The sequence below is a fragment of the Callorhinus ursinus genome, unplaced genomic scaffold (assembly GCF_003265705.2).
Source record: "Callorhinus ursinus isolate GAN/ISIS: 27379988/994484 unplaced genomic scaffold, GSC_fseal_2.0 scaffold1, whole genome shotgun sequence".
NCBI classification, from domain to species: domain Eukaryota; kingdom Metazoa; phylum Chordata; class Mammalia; order Carnivora; family Otariidae; genus Callorhinus; species Callorhinus ursinus.
The window spans coordinates 146,976,579-146,997,769 of NW_027397063.1; the positions used below are offsets into that span (position 1 = coordinate 146,976,579).

The following is a 21,191-nucleotide window of genomic DNA, read 5'->3' on the forward strand; positions in this document are numbered from 1 at the left end:
TTAAGAGGGGCTAGAAAAAAGAACCAAACCAAACAGTATAAAGAAAATACTAAAAGAAAATTCAGAAATCAGTGAAATAGGAAACAAATAGTAGAAAAAATCAATGAAATCAAAAGTTGGTTCTTTGAAAATATCAATGAAATTGATAAACCCTAGCTAAACAGATTAAGAGTAAAAAGAGAAGAAATTACCAACATCAGGAATGAGAAAGGGAATACCATTAAAGATTCTACAAAAATTAGAACAATAATGAGAAAGTAGTATCAATAACTTTATGTCAATACATCTAACAACTTAGATAAAATAGACAAATTGCTTAAAAGAACCAATCACTAAAACTGACACAGAAAGAAACAGAAAATGTGCATACGTCCCTATAGCTATTAAAGACATTAAATTCATAATTTAAAACTTCTCAGGCTCAGATGGTTTTATTGGAAAATTATATCAAACGTTTAAGAAATAAATAATACCAGTAAAAAAAAAAACCCACAAATAATCCTACATAATCTCTTTCAGAAAAAAGGAAGAGGAAGGAAATTTATGAGGAGAGTATTACTCTGAAACCAAAACTTGACAAAGACATTACAAGAAAGGAAAATTACAGACCAATATCTCTTACTGGCATAGATATAAAAGTACTAAGCAAAATATTAGGATACTGAATCTAACAGTTTGTAATAAAATACACCCAAGTGGGATATATCTCAGTAATGCAAGTTTGATTTTACAATAGAAAGTTAATAAATGTAATTCAACACATTAACAGAATAAAGGAGAAAAATGACCTATCACACACAGAAAATTCTGCCAAAATTCAATATTCATACATGATAAAAATACTCAGTAAAACAGAAATAGAGGGAAAATTCCTAAACCTTAAAAAGGCATCTAGGAATAAACTACAGCTAACAATACACCAGTGAGGAAAACCTAACTGCTTTTCCTTAAAATCAAAAACAAAGCAAGCATGTCAACTTTTGCTACTTCTATTCAACATTCTTGAACTGGAGGTTCTAGCCCTCAGTTCAGTCAGTCAAGAAAAGTAAGTATAAGGCCTACAGACTGTAAGGGAAGAAGAACATTTGTTTTTCTTTGCAGATGACATGGCTGCATACACAATAAATCCTAAGGAATTTATTTAAAACAAAAACAAATTACTATCACCAATAAGCAAATTTAGCATTGGTACAGGATACAGGAACATGATAAAAATAAGTTTTCCTTCTATATACTAGTAATTCAAATTGGAAATTGATGTAAATATACAATTTACAATGGAATCTAGAAACATAAAATATTTATGGGTGAATTTAACAAAATCTGTGTAAATCTTGTACAACAAAATCTATAAAGAGATTTTAAAGACAACCTAAATAAAGAGATACATAATGTTCATGGATTACAATACTCAATATTGTTAAAATGTCAGTCAATTGTTTCCAAATTGAACTACTGAATGGATGCAAAGCTTTTTTTTTTTTGGTAGAAATCAGCCCACTGATTTCTAAAATTCACGTCAAAATGTAGAGAACACAGAATAGTAAAACAGTTTTGAAAAAGAACAACAAAGTTGGGGACCAATAATACCTGATATGAAAACTTAAAACCACTTAAAACTTTAAAACATAAAGACATAGATATATAGACAAACAGAATAAAATAAGTGAGCCATACATATAAGATTAATTGAATTCAGACAAAGAGGCCAGAGTAATCATGTGGAAAAGGGTTTCTTCACCAAATGATTAGAGTAACAACTGGATATCCATACAGGAAAAAAAAATGAACCTCAATCTCTATCTCATACCATATACAAAAATTAATTTGAAATGCATCATAGATCTAAACATAAAAGCTAAAACCAGAAAATTCATAGAAAAAAATCTTCAGGACCTTGGGGTAATGAAAGATTTTTCAGAAAAGAACATGTAAATGAAATGGCAAGTCACTAACTGGGAGTAAATATCTGCCTATGTTTGACAACAGATTTGTGTACAGAATACATAAAGGACACTCACTAATAAAAGACAATGCAATAAAGAAATGGACATAGTAACTGAACAGGACATTCACAAAAAGGAGACATATAAAATGCTAATAAACATATGAAAACATGCTCTAACATAATCAGTCACCAAGGAAATGCAAATTAAAACCACAAGGAGATACCACTACACATCTCTTACAATGGCTAAAACAAAACAAAACTAAGAAACTGACAATATCAAATACAGGCATGGATTTGGAGTACAACTCACAACCTTTGCTGGTGGAGGTACAAAGTGTCAGAAACACCTTGGAAACAATTTGACAGTTTGTTATGCAGTTAAACATATACTTACCATTAGACTCAGCAAATCCATCCTGAGGTATTTACCCAAGGGGAATGAAGATATATGTACACGAAAAAGCATTAATGAGAACATTCACTGCAGCTTTACTCATAATAGTAAAAATATGGGAACAACCAAAATGTTCATCAGCATGTGAATGGGTAAGAAAATTGTGGTATATTCAGATAATGGAATACTACTCAGCAATATAAAAAACACACCACACTACACAGAACGACATGGATGAATCTCAAAAGCATTATGCTAAATAAAAAAGCCAGATGCAAACAGTCTTTACGGTGTTGTTTCATTCATATAAATTTCTAGAACAGGCAACTGTAATTCATAGTGATAGAAAGCACTTCAGTGATGGTATGTGATGGGGAAGAGACTAATTGCAGAGAGGGAGGAGGAACTTTTTGGAGATAGGGAAATATACTAAGTTGTTCTGTAGTGTTGTTACATGGGTGGATACAATTGTCAAGACCCATCAAACCAAACATTTAAAATGAGTGCATTTTATTGTATTCAAATTTTACCTTGAAAAATTGATTAAGAAGACTGCACAACAGAATGATACAGTGAAACCTTAACTCTTTCAACTTTATCTGCAATAGTAACAACTGTGTCAGATCGAGATATGCATAAACCAAGTTGTAAAGAGAATTAAAATAAGATACAGAGGAATTTAGAGTTTTCCCACCAATGGGAAAACACTGACACTTTTTTTTAGTTTTCATCACAGTGACGGACTTCTTAGCATTTGAGTATAAGTATTCTTTTGAGTTGCCTGAGAAAGTGTAAAGTAAGCATTTTGGGTCATATTTTAAGTTTTAATTATAAATAGTTCAATCCACAAGCTGTTTTTCTTTCATAGCAGAATTAATTACTTCCCTGCTTTGGCCACAAGATCTTATAATTTTAGCAGCGCCTTCTCATGTGCATTATATAATATCACCGTCAAAAAATATCTGCGGGCACTATGCTGGCGGGGCAGGGGATTCTAAAGAATTCTCATCTGTTCTGCATGTCAGTTTCTTAATTTCCGCAATTGTTTCAGTCACCATCATATCCCCAGTGTGCAGTATAGTGTGGCACACAGTCCTAGGAAGTTGCTAGAAGAATGGATGGAGGAACCATCTCTAACCCAAGAGACTTTTCTGTAACAGGAAAAGCCCTGGAAGAATAGAAAGTCCCTGTGCAGGAGTCACAGGGACAGAGTATGTGGGGGTGGGGGACCCGTCTGGACGTGGTTCCCCCTGGACCGAGGACCTTCAGAACTTTAAAGTGAGTGATCTTATGGGGCTTCTGGCCCTCACACAAACTCTGAATGTAAATTAAGCTTTTCAAGCTCACAAAGCACCTGTGTGCCTACTGTTGGAATGAATGTATCCAGACTTCAAGCCAAGCAACCTCCATAGGTTAGTTAATTTTCATACCTCGGTGGTGGTGGTATGAAAATTTCTTCTCTAAACCTCTAGGTGGGTTTTCAGTCCCATATCAAATGGCTTCTTTTCATGATTTGCCTTCTTGACAGTTCTTTCAGGTTTATATTGATTTAATCTCCTACTGATTAGGACTTCACAGCCCATGACCAGAGAGGGACTTTTTACTATTCTCTTTTATAATGTTCCAGGACTTGTTTTTTCTTTTTTTCCCAAAGATTTTATTTTTTTTTAAAGATTTTATTTATTTATTAGAGAGAGAGAGAGAGAATGAGAGATAGAGAGCAGGAGAGGGAAGAGGGTCAGAGGGAGAAGCAGACTTCCCGCTGAGCAGGGAGCCCAATGTGGGACTCGATCCCGGGACTCCAGGATCATGATCTGAGCCGAAGGCAGTCGCTTAACCGACTGAGCCACCCAGGTGCCCAATAATGTTCCAGGACTTGTTAAGATCACTGTTTCAATACTTGTACTGTAAGGAATGAAAACTTGGAAAGTTTCTGAAAGTGCCAAGGGCCATAACTTTTATCTTTAGAAATATAACTATCATAAATAGAGATACCACAGTCAAAGTCTTCTTCTTCTTTAGGACCCTTCCTAAGGAAGCCCACTGCATTGGGTCTCTGATCATTCCTTAAACATAGTTCAGTGCCTAGTGTTTAATCTTCTAATAACTGAAGTACCTAAAAGTTCTCGTAGGGGTTCATGTGTCTGTTTACATATCTAAGTCCTTAGATATATTTTTTATGTAACTTAGCTCTTCACTAGATAGACTACAAGTTCCGCAAGGCAAGGAGCTTGACTGCCCACTTCTGTGATGGCTACTGCCATCTGGAAACATTCTTGGACCTACTTACTGTGAGTAATCAGTCAAAGCATGGTCTATCAAATGTCAGCACCACTTAACTTAAGAAAACTATCAACAACTACAATCGTATTTTAAAAATTACATTGTAGCAACGCCTAGATGGCTTAGTCAGTTAAGTGGCTGCCTTCGACTGAGGTCATGATCCCAGGGTCCTGGGATGGAGCCCTGTGTCGGGCTCCCTGCTCAGCAGGGAGCCTGCATCTCCCTCTCCCTCTGCCTGCCTCTCTGCCTACTTGTGCTCTCTCTCTGTCAAATAAGTAAATAAAATCTTTAAAAAAATTACATTATAGTTTATAAGCAGCTTTATTCATAATTGCCAAAAATTGGAAGCAACTGAGATGTCCTTCAGTACATGGTTGAATAAACAAACCATGGTATATCTCTACAATAGCAAACTATTCAGTGATGAGAGGAAATGAGCTATTAAGCCATGATAAGGCATGTAGGAACTTTAAATGCATTTTACTAGGTGAAAGAATCTAATCTAAAAAGGCTACATACTATAAGACTTTAACTATATGACACTGTGGAAAAGGCAAAACTGTAGAGACAGTAAAAGGATCAATGGTGACCAGGGGGTTGGGAGGTGGGAGGAAGGGTGGAATGAACAGGTGACATATAGGAGATCTTTGAGGATGGTAAAACTATTTCATATGATATTTTAAGGGTGGATACATGGCATTATGCATTTGTTAAGGTCCACAGAATGTACAACACAGAGTGAACCCTAGTGTGAACTGTGGACCTTAGTTAATAATAATGTATTAATATTGGCTCATCAATTATAACCAATGTACCATACTAATGCAGGATGTTAATAATAAGGGAAACTATTTGGGGATATTGGGGTTATGTGGTATATTCTATATAATTTTTCAATAAAACTAAAACTGCTCTAAAAATAAAGGCAATGTAAACAATTACACTGTAAATCAAGATTGCAATTTTTAATATTACATCTTTAAACAGACATATTCTAATTGCAAAATAATTTTCCATTGAAGTATTTTTAGAAGAATATTATAACAATTTTCTCTCTTATATAACATTGCTGGGATGGCCTAGAAAATACTCAGAAAACACTTTCCCCCAGTTGGAAACCTATTTAAAGTAACATCAAACATTCAATCCCAGGTCTAACTAACAGTAAAAGTGAATCCAATTTCAAAAGAAACACTAAGAAAAGAAATCAACTATAAATAAAACACTGATTTTCCCCTTATTTGCCATTAAATGTCTCATATTTTGGGGGCACACAGTTTCAAAATTTCAAATTTCTATGCTTAGGAAATAGAATATTGCTTGCAAGATTTTCCACTCTTAATTTGAAACCTCATAACATCTCTTCCCTGCAGAGGATGGGTGTCCAGGACCCCTGTGTGAACATCTTGGGGTTTAAAATTCTACACTTTAACCAGTTTTACTGATGACATTTCTGAATATGATACACTCTCACATTTTGATAAAATCCCCAAAAGTGAAAGCCCATGATGAATTAAAATTGCTCTAATTATTAACAATACATCACAACAATGGTCGGGGGAGAAACACAGCTTCAACTGACCTCCATGTTCAACTCATGTCCTCAAGAGGGCTCTTAGGGCCTGGCATGTGCTACTTTCCCTTGGTCCATTCAATCTCCCACTCCCTAATTTGATTCTACATGTTCTCCTGTCTCTTCAAACCTCCAACACCTCTCTCTATGTCCTCACTGTCAGCACCAGCCTTACTTGCTGTTTTGTGGAGGGAACAGACGCTTTCAGAAGAGGATATCTGGGAGTTCCCACACCTGGCTGGACCCATACCCTCCACCATCCATCCCCTCTGTACTGAGGTCCAACCTGTCCACCTGTGCTTGATTCCAGCTGTCCTCTTGCAGAGTCAAGGACATTATTGCACTTTTGGGGAAGCTGCTACAGTGCAGGTCATATCATCAAGGTGTGGCTTTCAATCGGCTCCAATGCATTTTTTTAATCCCTCACATATATATCACTTATGAGATGTTCTTGACAAAACTGTAGAAACTGAATCTAATTAAGTCTCTAAACCTAATTTCTGATATAACATAGGGACAGGGGGACCAGGTTAAAAAAAAAAAAAAAAGAGGAAGAGGAAACAAACGCACCTTAAGGAGACAATCAGATCAACATCGCGAAACATCAACATGAAAATTGAAACTAAAACTAGATGCTTCAATAGTCACTGCCATGGTCACTTATCAAAGGAAGCATATGATCACAGATAAATACCTGAGAAGATGTTCAACATCACTGGTCATCAGAGAAATGCAAGTGCAGAGAGCACAACATGACCACTAGAGTAAGTAAAGTGAACAAAAACGACCACCGGGGCACCTGGGTGGCTCAGTCGGTTAAGCGTCTGCCTTCAGCTCGGGTCATGATCCCAGGGTCCTGGGATCGAGTCCCACATGGGGCTCTCTGCTCAGCAGGGAGCCTGCTTCTCTCACTGTCCCTCCCCCTCTCGTGCTCTGTCTCTCTCAAATAAATAAATAAAATTTTAAACAAACAAACAAAAAAACTGACACGACCAAGTGCTGACAAAGATGTGGAGGAACTGGAACTCTCATACACTGCTGGTGGGAACTCAAAATGGTACAGCCATTATGGAAAACAATTGGTGGTTTCTCACAATGTCAAATACTCCCTTTACGTATGACACAACAATCCCACTCCTAGGTATTTATCCAAGTAAAATGAAAACCTTCATTCACACAAAACACTGGGCAAATGCTTATAGCAGCTGTATTCAAAATCGCAAAGACTGGAAACAATCAAAATATCCCTCTTCTAAAAAATGGATGGACAAACTATGGTGCATCCACATACTGGCATTCTACTCCGCAATGCAAAGGGACTATTAATAAGTGCAGTAACATGGATGAACCTCAAATGAGTTATTCTAAGTGAAAGAAACAGACTCAAAAGGCTATAAAGTATATGATCCCATTTATATGACACTCTGGAGAAGGCAAAACTGTAGGCAAGGAGGTGGCTGCCAGGGGTGAAGGGGCGGGGGAGGTTTGAGTACAGAGAAAATTTGAGCTCTCTCTTTTTTTCTAATCTCTTCCTTGTTCATATTAGGAGACTGTGAACCCAATGGCTCACAAGAGAAAGCTGGTGAGCTCAAAGAAGTTCATCAAACTTGATTATCCAAAACCACCATGCTGTTTCTCCAAGTCAATAAACCACTGGAGGACTCGAAGCAGGAGGGGCAATGTTTCTCCAGAAATGAGGCCTTTTCTTGGCAGCTAAAAGCTTCTTGGTGGACAATGAGCTAAAACAATCTCTCCTTGATTACATTTTTGATTTATAAACAGCTTAAATTGGCCAAACCAAAGCTTTCATTAAAAGGCATTTTCACTAATTTTGGTTCTCCATAATAAATTTGGATGTTAAAACAGCTCTCTACTGCTCAATTCAGAAAAACTAGACAAAACAAAGGCTGGTTAAAAAGAATGAATGTATAAAAAAATCAAATATCAACTATAATAAGAGAAATCACCATTTAAAATATAATCTTTTAGAGTCATTTTAGAAGGAATGTGTACATTTGGTTTTTATGTTTAGAGAAATTTACATTTATGGTCATGTGGATTCAAGTTGCCACCCAATGAAATGGAGTCATCCTGCAATAAAACAGATGGTCCCAAAGATCCCGTTAAGAAGCCTATTTGAGCCCCGCCGGAGCCACCTCTGCCAGCAGCATGTTCAAGGTAATTCAGAGGTCTGTGGGGCTGGCCAGCCTGAGTCTGCTCACCTTCAAAGTCTATGCATCACCTAAAAAGGACTTACCTCACAAAACTTCTGTGAAAGTTAATGAGCTTTCACTCTACTCCGTCCCCCTGAGGGTCAATCTAAATATGTGGAGGAGCCAAGGACCCCACTCGAAGAAAGCATTTCACATCTCCGACATTATTGTGAGCCATATACAAGTTGGTGTCAAGAAATGTACTCACAAACTAAGCCCAGGATGCAGAGCCTGGTTCAATGGGGGTTAGGCAGCTATGAATATCTCCAAAATGCACCTCCTGGATTTTTTCCAAGACTTGGTGTTATTGGTTTTGCTGGCATTGTTGGACTTCTTTTGGCTAGAGGTTCAAAAATAAAGAAGCTGGTGTATCCACCTGGATTCATGGGACTTGTTGCCTCTCTTTATTATCCACAACAAGCCATCGTATTTGTCCAGGTCAGTGGGGAGAATATGACTGGGGTTTATGAGGATACATAGTCATAGAAGATTTGTGGAAGGAGAACTTTCAAAAGCCAGGAAATGGGAAGAATTCACCAGGAAATAAACAGAATGCTCCATGCTCTGCCCATTTTAATCAGTTATAGGTAAACACTGGAAACTCCATGCAGTAAACCAGTATTTCTACAGAAAAATGGCAGAGAAGTCAGTACTGAATATAGTAAATTGGCTTTCTTCTTCAGGACAAACTATACTAGGCTTCTTTGTTATCTTGGGTGATGCCATACTACAAGTGGACTAATCGGAAATCCTTTCACCTAGAGATAATGTCTAGCCTTAGAACTCCTTGTTCTCAAGTTGCTATTTATGTGCATAATTAAAATTCCAAATAAAAAAAAAAGAAGCCTATTTGATCTAGGCAAGAGGGAAGTTTAAAGCTCAGTTTTCTCTCCAATAATCACCAATTATTTTGTGGTACTTTTTTGTCTTGGTTTTTAACTAGACTGGATTAAATATGTATAGGAAAAAAAAAAAGAAAGAAGACATAAAAAAAAGCAAAAGGAAATAAATTATCCAAATCTTAACTTAAAAGCTACTGCTGTTAAATGTGGATCAAAACCAGCCAGGCCTTTTCCTACAGAAATGCATACATGCAAATACACAAATGCACAAGTTGTTTACTTCTCATTTCATTATTGGGGCCATCTTGCCAATAATCAAGAGTCATATACAGTTCTATTTTTATGATGGCAAGCTACACCATTATAAGAGGTTTTAATCAATTACCTAATGTTGGACACACACCTTCCTTTAGTCCTGAACTTGACATTCAACATTAGCTAAAGAACTTGTGAGTCTTCTTACAGTTTCTTCCTTTGGTGCCACTCACATAGTAAAGGTCTCCCCATCCAAAGGTCAGCTAAATATTTACCTATAATTCTTCTGAATATTTTTATGGTTTTCATGTTTACGTTTATATCCTTAATTTTACTAAATTTAAATTCAGTGTATAACTTAAAGAGGGGATTGACCTTTATCTATTTCCTCTAAATGGCTAGCCAGTTGTCCCAACACCATTCAACAACCAATCCATCATTTTTCTACTGGCAGGAAATACATATGATAACATATACCAAATTTGTGTATATATAAATTTCTGACAGTCCCTGGACTTTCTGTTCTGTTCCATTTATCTATATATTCTGATGCCAGTACCATGATGCTTTAGTTACTGTGGCTTTATATGATATGATAGGGCAAAGCCTTACTACTGCATTATTTTCTTCAAAAATGTTCATGGCCATTATTTAACATTTATTCTACCTGATTTAACTTCAGATTCATATGTTTCATACACAGTTTACTCATTGTTATTTTGTAAGTTTTTCTCGGGTAGTAGATTTGAATGATGGATTTCTCTTTTAGCTTATTTACTTTTTTCCTACAATTACCATGTACTTAATCATATCTAATTAAATACCAAAAGAAACAAAAGAAAGCTCCATAAAATAATTGTTGGTAGGCCTGATGGTTGTCCCTAAGCTTTGGCTTATGGTGGCAATATCCTTATACCCAGTCTCTGAGTGTTTCTGAATCCTGGGGAGAAAAGGGTCCCTACTTCTCCTGGGCCTGCCCTTGCCTCTCTACTGAGCAGGGTTTGTAGCAGTCAGCTACATTTGTTAAACTTAATTCTCATAACACTGCACCAACTTCCTCAGGAAGGGAAGTCATGGGTTGGTTCTTGGTGTCTTTCTGAAGTTGGTCTGTCCTTCCTTCCTTCACCTGTTCTATCAGGTAATAGAACTCATCAATCCTTGTAGGCTGCATTGGGCACCACTTCCCCATGAGCTCCCTGTTTCTTTACTGATGTACTTTCCCCCTAACTTTTGTTTTTCTTTGTAATGTATGCTAGTTTCTCCCCTTACTTCATCATCTTCTCAGAAAATCCTGAGTTAGAGCACTTTGTGGAACTTTGTATGAACAAGTTGTACCAGTAATAAGCATTAAAATAATGAAATAACTTAAAATTAACTGCTAAAAGAAAACAAGTCTAGATCTGAATTCATGGGTGACCACAGTACGGATTTTGGAAGAAGAAATAAATCATGGTATGATTTATGATTGATAAGTGATTTCCCTGGTCTATTTGACAGAGGCCAATCTCTAGAGTAGGCAGATTTGGGGGCTTTTCCCAGAGAAAAGCCAAGGGCTCCACTATGTTATAATACCCAATTGAGTGAACAACCTATTAAAAAAATCTTCTTCAAGGGGCGCTGGGTGGCTCAGTCTGTTAAGCGTCTGACTCTTGATTTCGGCTCAGGTCATGATCTCAGGGTTCTGGGATCGAGTGTCGGTCCCCCGTGTCGGGCTCCATGCTGGGCATGGGGCATGCTCAAGATTCTCTCTCTCCCTCTGCTCCCCCTACCCTGCTCTCTCATTCTTTCTCTAAAAACAAACAAACAAAAAAAACTTCTTGAAAAGACTTCTAGTCCCCACAACTACTGGGTATGCCCTGGAAGGTTAGCTGCAATTGTTGCCCAACTATTCACCTAATTAGCAGGATGGGTATGTTCTCTTCATGTTAAGGCACAAATAATAGTACCTTTTTCCTTTTAGCATGGGTCAGATTTTTTTTGCTAATTTGAGAAAGTAATGTGTAGACATGATTAGAAAAAATTAGACAAAGGGTACACTGAAAAGTAGATCTTCCATCCATTCCTGACCTGCCTCCTGTCCCCATCCTACAATGCTCTGCCTAGAAACAAGCCCTGTTATTTATCTGCTGGTCTACAAATAGAGAAGTCCTTTATTATTCATCAAATTAAAATTTGGCCTATTACATGACATTGAGGAGATATAGTCTTATAAACCGTAAGAAAGCTAGCATATCAAAAGTGTTATATTGGATAAGAGTTGTCTAGCTATATAAAAAAGATATAGTATATTTTCCTTTTTATTTATGAATATGAAAATAATTCATGAAATGTTCATTCAACAAAGATTTATCGAACATCTACCATATGCTAGGTACTGTCCTAGGAGGCAGGGATAAAAATGAAACAAGACATGATCCACCCACTGTTAACCTCCAGTTCATTGTGTTAAGAAAACAGTTAAGAACAGTTGATGGTTACTTTTTTTAAAATTTTTAAAAATTATTATGTTATGTTAATCACCATTCATTATATCATTAGTTTTTTTTTAGTATTATGTTATGTTAATCACCATACATTACATCATTAGTTTTTGATGTAGTGTTCCATGATTCATTGTTTGTGTATAACACCCAGTGCTCCATGCAGAACGTGCCCTCCTTAATACCCATCACCAGGCAACCCACCCCCCCACCCCCTCCCCTCTAGAACCCTCAGTTTGTTTCTGAGAGTCCAGAGTCTCTCATGGTTCGTCTCCCCCTCCGATTCCCCCCCTTCATTTTTCCCTTTCTGCTACCTTCTTCTTTTTTTTAATATATAACGATTCATAAATGGTTTTTATGTAAAGATATATTATTGATTTAACACTTAAAAAATAACCATATATAAAAACCATTTATGAATCAAAAAGAATAATCTTGACACAGATCCAGAGCTCACATACTTCCTCAGATCCTGGACCCCCATCTCAGATGTCCTTACACCTCCCTTTACTGTCAGATGAACCTTGGGTGTGATCATGCACAACGGCTCCCAGGAAGGTGAGTGGACATGGCCTCCCTGCTTGGACAAAGTATAATCTTAGCACAGAAGGTTCTTGCTGCTGGTTATGAGCAGAAAAAGAAGTATCATTCACACTCAGATAGAACCCCTGGACTTTGGCAGAAGATGGCCAAGCCGCATAACACAGGCACACATGGTGGGCCAGGGCGGGAGTGTCCTGAAACTATTTTACTACAGCCAGTCTCTGGGGAAGCAGTTCTGTTTCTTATGCTATGCTTTAACACAGTGCTTACCACGTACCAGGTCCTCCTCTAAAAGGATATTAATTCACAGCAATCCCAGGAGGTAGAACTATAGCCCCATCTCACAGGTGAGGAAACTGAGCAACAGTCCCTACCTATTAGTGGCTCTGTTTATTCTGATGGCTTATACCTGTGATAATGCAGGCTGGCCGTCTACTTGGGGAGAAGTTTTCGGGCAAAAGTAATTAATTCAATAAAAATTTAACTCTCACCTCTATGTTGTGTTCATAATTGATACAATTTTTCTCATTTTAAACACTGTGAAATATTTGTACCATGCATATGTGGCAGATAATTCAAAAATAAATTGACTCTGATCTACCATTTGGCAAAAGCTTGAGAAATCAAATAAGTTATTAGACTCCCAAATTCTGTCTCTATTTTAAGGTGAGAGCACCTAAAAGCAAAGCCAAGTGCCTAAGTAATATTTTCACAGCCCCCTGAGGAAATGCCTCTAAGTTAAGGAACTTTAGAAATCATATTGAATCATCTGAATGTAATACCATACACATTTTCTAAAACTATCCTCGAGGACATTGATCATCATGCAAATCAACGTTCCCTAGTCAAGGAATTATATGATAAGGTCATCTTTGAGTTCAATTTTCTCTGAAGAATTTTTATGCTTCTTTTTTTTAAGTTTTTATTTTAATTCCAGTATAGTTAACATACAGCGATTTAGTGTCCAATTTAGTGATTCAACACTTCCATACATCACCCAGCGGTCACCCCGAGTGCACTCCTTAATCCCCATCACCTATTTCACCCACCACCCCCACCTCCCCTCTGGGAACTATCATTGTTCTCCATAGTTAAGAGTCTGTTTCTTGGTTTATGCTTCCTTTTTTAATAACAAAATAAGATTTACTCCCTTTCCTTTTTCACTTCAGCTGACCGGACAACCAAGCCAAGATTAAGTGCCTCATCTCATGAGGGTGTTAAGTGCCTCATCTCATGAGGGTGGGTGAGGACATATTGTCCCTTTTATTCCAGATATCATCTAAAAGTTTCTTAACCTCATTATCCTATTTGCATTTTAATTTCATTGTTACTTTCTTCAAGTAGGTAAAAGAAGAAATAAAAAATAAATACTAAATTTAAATGAAATAATACAGAAGCTGGCAATCCAAAATTCAATAATATACCAAAAAATCATCAAACTTCTAGAACTTAAAGATAAGAAAAGACCCAGAGAAGTAACCACCTTTATTGAAATGTGACTGGTATGTTTGCCCTGAAGAGAGCTTTAAAAGAAAGAATGGATGAGAAAGAAAAAAGCCAGTTTACAGCTGCAGGCATTTCTAAGTCATCAGTATTGAACAGACTAAGGAGGATAAAAGTTAATTACCACATGGTTAAAATCAAAATGCAACTCTGAGGTGTGAGAGGCCTCTAGAACAAACGGACGACCTTATTTCTGCTCTCACCTCCTTCCAAATGTCACCACAAGGCCAGCCCACAGTGCCCAGAAGGCTTGCAGCTCAGGAGGCTGGGCTTCAAGGCCTGGAGGGGCTTCTGGGCCCACTCCCTGCCGCTGGAGAGACAGGTGGCCCCTAGGCACACGCCCTCACCTGACAGGGGACTCAGGCAGAGCCCGAGACAAGGCAGGGAAGGGAAGACAACTGCAGAGATGTGAGGCTGCATTCATGAAACAGAGTACAGAATACTATTTTTAAAAGGGGGTGAGACCATTCAGAGAATAAAGAGGAGCTCTTGGATACTAAACATATGATAGAAATAAATTCAACAGAACAATTAGAAAACATAGTTGAGGAAGGCTTCTCAAATAGACAAAAACAAACACAGAGCAAAACAAAGAGAACAAGGAGACACAATGGTGGAGGCTGGGGCAGGAAGGGTCCATAACAAATGGTAAGTCTGGATAATGCAACAGAAGCCCAGCAACAGAGAAAACAGGAGATGTGGAAATGATCGTTTTCAAAAAAATAATTCACAACATTTCACAAAAATGAAGAACAGGAGTTTGCAAGTGTCATGTTCAACTGTTGGGAAAGAAAAAAAAAACCACCAAACCACAAAAGAATATCACTATGAAATTTCAAAATATCGGGGATAAAGAGAAGACTCTGAAAACTTCTAGAGAGATGAGGTCACATAGAAAGACTGGGGATCAGATTGGCATCAGCCTCTCAACAGCAGTGCTGGAAGCAACTAAGCAATGCCTTCCAAATTTGGAGGGAAAATGAGAATGAAGATGTTTTCACACACGATTCCAAAATTTCTCTCATGCACCTGCCAAAACAAGGAAGGGGACTACGAAAGGGTATAGGGAACAAAGCAAAGCAAATTCTCAAGAAGTTGGAAATAAGGACGAGTAACCTGCCCGGATTGAAATAGGCCAACTCAGATTCCAGGAATAAGCTCTCATGGAAAACAACAAAACATAACACTGATAGGTTGATGTGTTTAAGCATAGTATGTTCCAGAATCAATAACAGGTATGTAGAAAATGAAGCAAATAAAAAATAAGGCAATTACCAACTCAATTATATTTAAGGAAATATAATCATGGCACACTACATGGTAATCTGTGGATAACAGTTTCAAAATAATAGAATCATCAAGGATGAATTTGACCAAAAGTTGTGATGTAAAAGAACATTAGGGGATAGAGGAACAGTGTATGGTGGGTGTAAAAACATTCATATCACAGAGTAGGGAGTCAACAAAACTGAAAAACATATTATTTAGGAATGTAGAGGTAATGAGCAGAAGAAAGGGCTGGGGGGCGCCTGGGTGGCTCAGATGGTTAAGCGTCTGCTTTCGGCTCAGGTCATGATCCCAGGGTGCTGGGATCGAGTCCCGCATCGGGCTCCCTGCTCCTTGGGAGCCTGCTTCTCCCTCTGCCTCTCTCTCTCTCTCTCTCTGCCTCTCATGAATAAATAAAATCTTAAAAAAAAAAAAAAGAAGAAAGGGCTAAAATATTGAGTCACTGACTCCAGGAAATTAGAAAAGGGCTGTGACCTATTACTTTGTTATTAGTCTTAAAGGAATATTTGGCTATAAAATTATGAATATGTATTACTTTCAAAAAATAAAATATAATTTAAAAAGGAAACTGAATATGCTTGGTCAACTATAAGCAGAAAAATTTGTAAAATCCAGTTTCTAAATTATAGTCAAGTACTAAGAGTAATACCTAATCTGTGCCTTTAGAGAACCATGGGATTTCAGGGTTGGAAGCACCTGAACACCTCTGCTCCCGGAACTGCTCCCAGTACAGCCATGCCCTCCAGAAGGACACAGGACACACTCAGATGAACAGGCTCACCCTCCAAGGCCCCTGAAGCCTCTTCCTTTCTGAGTTCCACTTCTGACAGCTCTCTACCTTCTGAGGGGTTCTCTCTGCTTCCCAAACCATGCGGCAAAAGGGCCAGAAGCAAACAGCTGCTGAGCGCACAACTCCCTTCTGCAGGAGAGCAGCTAGACTGACACAGGCTGCCCTGGGGAGCAATCCCAAACCCTCCAAGGAAGGGGCGCATGGTGGAGCCTAGGTTGGATGCTCCCATGCTCACCACTGGGCAGGGAACACGACAGGGTGGGGGCACAGCTGCAGTCAAGGATGGGGGCTGCAGCAGGTGGGGGGGGCACTTTCCAGGAGAAACAAGAAATGGGCAGGCAATCCAATAATTAATTAGGACATTGACGTTAGAGAAAGAGACTGCTTACTGAATTTGTCTCTTAAGAGATTCAATTTTTGGTCATGTTTAAGAATTATTTAATTATATCTTCTCTTGGAACAAATGATTATATACTATTAGCTTCCTGTGCTCTGGGCCCTGATGAGTGATCACCATCAAATGCCCCAAAGCAGAAATCTAACAGGACGATCATTCCTTTAGAAAAATATCTCATTCCCTTCTTTGCTTTTGCTCATTGTTGTGGAAAGAATGATTTCCTAAGTGACTTTACCCAGAATAAAAAAGGTCTGCTTCCAGACCCAAGACCTTTTCCTCAGAAAAGTTTAGTAACTGTATATTTTTATAGTAGTTGGGGAATCTGGCAATTTTTCCTTCGGGTGGCATGTTTTGTTCTTTTCATTTGCATTGTAAGCTGGCAATTTCCCCAAGGGAGCCACACTTCTGTAACAAGCTTCTGGGTAACCGCTTCTGGGTAACTGCTGATGCACCCTGGGGCACCACTCAACACTTGGCCTTACTCCCAACCATGCGCAAAACACAAATGACTAAAATCAGCCCCAGCACCTCACGCTGCTCCATGGATTCATCAGTCGATACTGTCCATGAATGAGTAGAGGTGGGGGCTGTACTCTCACCCAGGGCGCAAGACCCATTGACTAAGAATGTGGACTTTCTTTGTGTGCAACTTATTGCGCTGCTGAGTAGGGGCCTGCTGTGGGCGGACAGAACTGATTATGCACTCTTCAGGGTGACCACTGGAGACACAGGAGGCAAAGGAGGTTACAGTCATTTTCATCACACTACTATGGAGATTAGCACACAGTCTGATGACATGAACTCTTCAATAACTTTATTTCAGGTACTTGAAACATGATTCAGTTAGCTGGTACTGTGAGTACCTGCTAGAGAAAATCATTTTTCTCTCTTCTTTTTTTGTGCTAGAGGAGCACTTTTCTACAAAAAAAAAAAAAACCATCTTATTTCCAGGTGACTAAATAAAGGGCATAGAAAAAAAGGTCCTTCTCTCTCTGTGAGGACTAGAAAGGCAGGAAGGGTAGTGACACCTACAAAATAAATGACCTAGTGTTTTATTTACTCTCTAAATAAATATTGCAAATGGCACCAGGAAGTTAAAAGTGTTACCTGGCCTGGCTCACTGGGGTACAGTGTTAACATCTTTAAAATTGAGATTACTTAAAAAAATTTAAAACCTGTTTTATTAGCTGATGGTCAGTAGTGGTCCTGATCAAAAAAGACTGTTTTACAATAAATCAACAGCTACCTGAACATTTACAAATAAAAATGTCCTTTCATAGGAAATAGGAGGGAGACTCCTTGTGTCATGGGCAAAAAAACCCCTTTCCTTTCATTGATGAAGTCTTCTGCTATAATCATCTGAAAAGAATAATCCTGTAAAAGTACCCTGTGCATCAATGTAGTGCTTTAAGGATCTTAAAGTCCTTGGATATTATTTCTTCTGTCACAGCAACTGTAGTAGGCAGTTATGAATGTGACACATGGATGAGGCAAAAACAACTTGTAGCCCAGAGAAGGCTTGCTTATAGTCACCCAGTGTGAGGGAGTTGGGGCTGGAGTCAGGCTTTCCACAAGGAGCCCTGTTCTCTTTTTCTTGCTAAATCCAGGTCCCTTCATCTTCTCAGATCTCCAACTATGCAACAACAAAAGCCTGGATACTCTGTGGACAGCTCTCCCCACCAACAAGCAGTATTCCTGCTTGTTGCAATGAGCCTTCAGCCTAAAAATTACTGAAACTCTACAACTTTTTATGTCAACACAAGGAAAATAACAAGCAAAAAAATAAAATAATCCAAATCCTGGCAGTTCCAAAGAGAGGGGTGAAAAAGCATTTTAGAGCTCCTCCTTAACAGCAGCAAGATCATATTTTAAATCGTAATGGTAAAGATCAACATCTTGGTGTTACCCCGTAACCTGACAAACACTGGGCAGCAGACAGCATCGGAGAACAGACACTTGCTCTGTACTAACACTGATGCAGACTAAGGAAAAGGATGGAGAGCTAGAATAGGGCGCTGGGCGGCTCAGTCGGTTAAGCATCTGATGGTTGGTTTCAGCTCAGGTCATGATCTTGGGGTCCTGGGATGGAGCCCCGTGTCAGGCTCCGCGCTCAGCAGGGGATCTGCTCAGGCAATCTCTTCCTCTCCCTCTGCCCCTCCCCCTGTGTGCGCTCTCTCAAATAAATAAATAAATCTTGAAAAAAAAAAGGAAGCTAGAGTATATTTAATACCAAACTTGATAAAGAAAACAAGAGACCAATTTCACTTATAAATACAGATGCAAAAATTCTAAATATGGTACTGACAAGTAGAATCCAGCAGTGAATTAACAGAATAATATATCATGACCAAGCATGGCTTATTTCAGGACTGCTGAGATGGCTCACCATTTGGAAAGCTATCCGCATAATTTATTACATTTACATTTTTAAAAAGTGAAAAAATAAAAACCCTATCAAGAAAGCAAAGAGACTAAAAAAAACAAGCAAACAAAGAACTACCTAAAATAGAATAAGATCAAAGCCATTTACTACAAACTTAAAACAACCTATTCAACAGTGCAACACTAAGGCCATTATTACTTAAGTCAAGACTAAAGATGTTTATAGTCAATGTTGTTTTGGAGGCCCTAGCTAATGCAATAATAGAAGACAGCAAATAAATGGTATAAGTATTGGCAGAGAAGAAAAAACATGATCTATATTACAGCTATATGAGTATAAACCCAAGAAACAAGTAACAACCAATTACAACTAGTAAGAGAGCCTAGTAGTTGTTGGATATAACTATTTTTTAAAAAAAGCTTTTCTTTATGCTTATAATAAGTAGTTAGAAATGGATGATTAGAAAAAAATATTATTCATGAAAGAAATAAAAGCAATGAATTACTAAAGAAAAACAAGAAAGGTACAGAGTTTATATGAAAAAAAGAATAAATTTTTATCAAAGGATATGTAACAAGACATTGATAAAGAGACCCTAAATACAGCGTTCTTAGATGGGCAAACTTATCATTATCACAAAGTATTAATCTTTCCAAAATTCATATATAAATTTAACACACTTTCAAACAGAACCCAATGGATTGTTAAAATTGAACTGAGTAATTTTAAAGTTCAGAAAGAAAAATAAATGTATGAGAATTAGCAACAAATTTTTAGGGAAAAAACGTAGGAGGGAAAATTTTAGGGAAAAAAATTGCCATACAAAATACTGAAACCCTAACAACTATAATTAAAACAATATGGACTGGCTCAAACAAAGACAGAAAGGTCAGTGAAATAAAATAGAGAATCATAAAACATATGGGATAAAGATTTCAGGTTGCTAGAAAAGATGGCTTATTTAATAAATGGTATGAATATAAATGGCTATTCCTTTGGGAAATACAAAGTTGGACTCCTAGCTCAAAAACAAAAATAATTTCCAAGTGAATTAAATGTTTAATGTAAACGTAAATGTAAATGGACACCAAGCAATCCAAACAAGAGTCATTCCTGTTGTTCTTTTTCTGATCCAAGAAAAGAAGGGCCTCTCTTTCAGGCTCCTGTCCCCCCCAGCAGGGGGAGGCCTAGAGCTGGGGGAGATGTCACCCTTCGGGCTCTCTGTGAGCCTACCACTTCCCACACACCTTCTGCCCCACCACGGACCCTTGATGCACCTGTTATTTGCGCAGAGACCCCTTACAGCTAGTTCATTGGTAGAACTGTAGCATTTACCCCAATGCTCTATCTGTATCTATCTATATTCTCTATTTTTTTTTTTTTTTTTTTAGGTAGGCTGCATGCCCAGCGTGGAGCCCAACACAAGGGCTTGAACTCATGACCCTGAGATCAAGACCTGAGCTGAGATCAAGAGTTGGACACTTAATTGACTGAGCCACCCAGGCACCCCTCAAATATAATATTTTTGATATTGCTTTTATGATACATTCAAAGAGAGAAGGAAAACAGCAATACAAATTGAGCTAATCTAAATATGAAATTAGAGAACCCTAAAGTGACATTCATGATACATACCTTAATGTTGATGTTTAATTTCTAATTTTGTTGCTTCATCTCTATACTTCTTATATGGAATGACTCATTTATTTTGTCCCTATCATAATAAATTCTCAGCTGTGAATCAAGTCATTAACAATGTGGTAATTATTTTAAAGAATGAAGTAACATAGAATTGCTCTACTCATATATTTAAGGCATGAAGTACTGAATCCTTGTTCTGTGCTGAGGGGCGTACGTGCAGTAGGGTAAGGCCCCAAGGACTGATGGGGCTGCTGTCTGGCTGTGGGCAGGTGGAGCAGGGGGCTGTTTTTCCCTCCCACTTCCTGGGAGGCTACTGGGCATGTCTGTGTTCTCACCATCGAACGGTTTTGCAATGCAACAGTCTTGAGGCTGTGGTGGTTGGGGCGTTGGAGTGTGCTCCCAGACCTGAGTAACTTAAGGTGGTGGTGAATACTGAGCAAGAAGCGAAAAAACACACCCCAGGCAAAATTAGGGGATCACCTGCAGCCTTCTTCACCAGAGTCCCAGAGCTCATGAAGAGAAACCACTGGAGAGGGACCAGTTGAAGCATTTGCCCCTGTTTTTCTCAAAACGTTTCCATATTTCTGGGGCACCTGGGTGGCTCAGTCAGTTAAGTGTCTGACCCTTGATTTCGGTTCAGGTCGTGATCTCAGGGT

General features: G+C 38.2%; 1 protein-coding gene and 1 pseudogene across 2 annotated transcripts in view; one reads left to right on the forward strand and one right to left on the reverse strand.

Moving 5' to 3' along the window:
- The window catches only part of ANO10 (anoctamin 10), a 210,048-nt gene that overhangs the window by 98,631 nt on the left and 90,226 nt on the right, over positions 1-21,191 (reverse strand). The window lies entirely within an intron of this gene.
- LOC112823578 (MICOS complex subunit MIC26 pseudogene) lies at positions 8,371-8,884 on the forward strand (annotated as a pseudogene).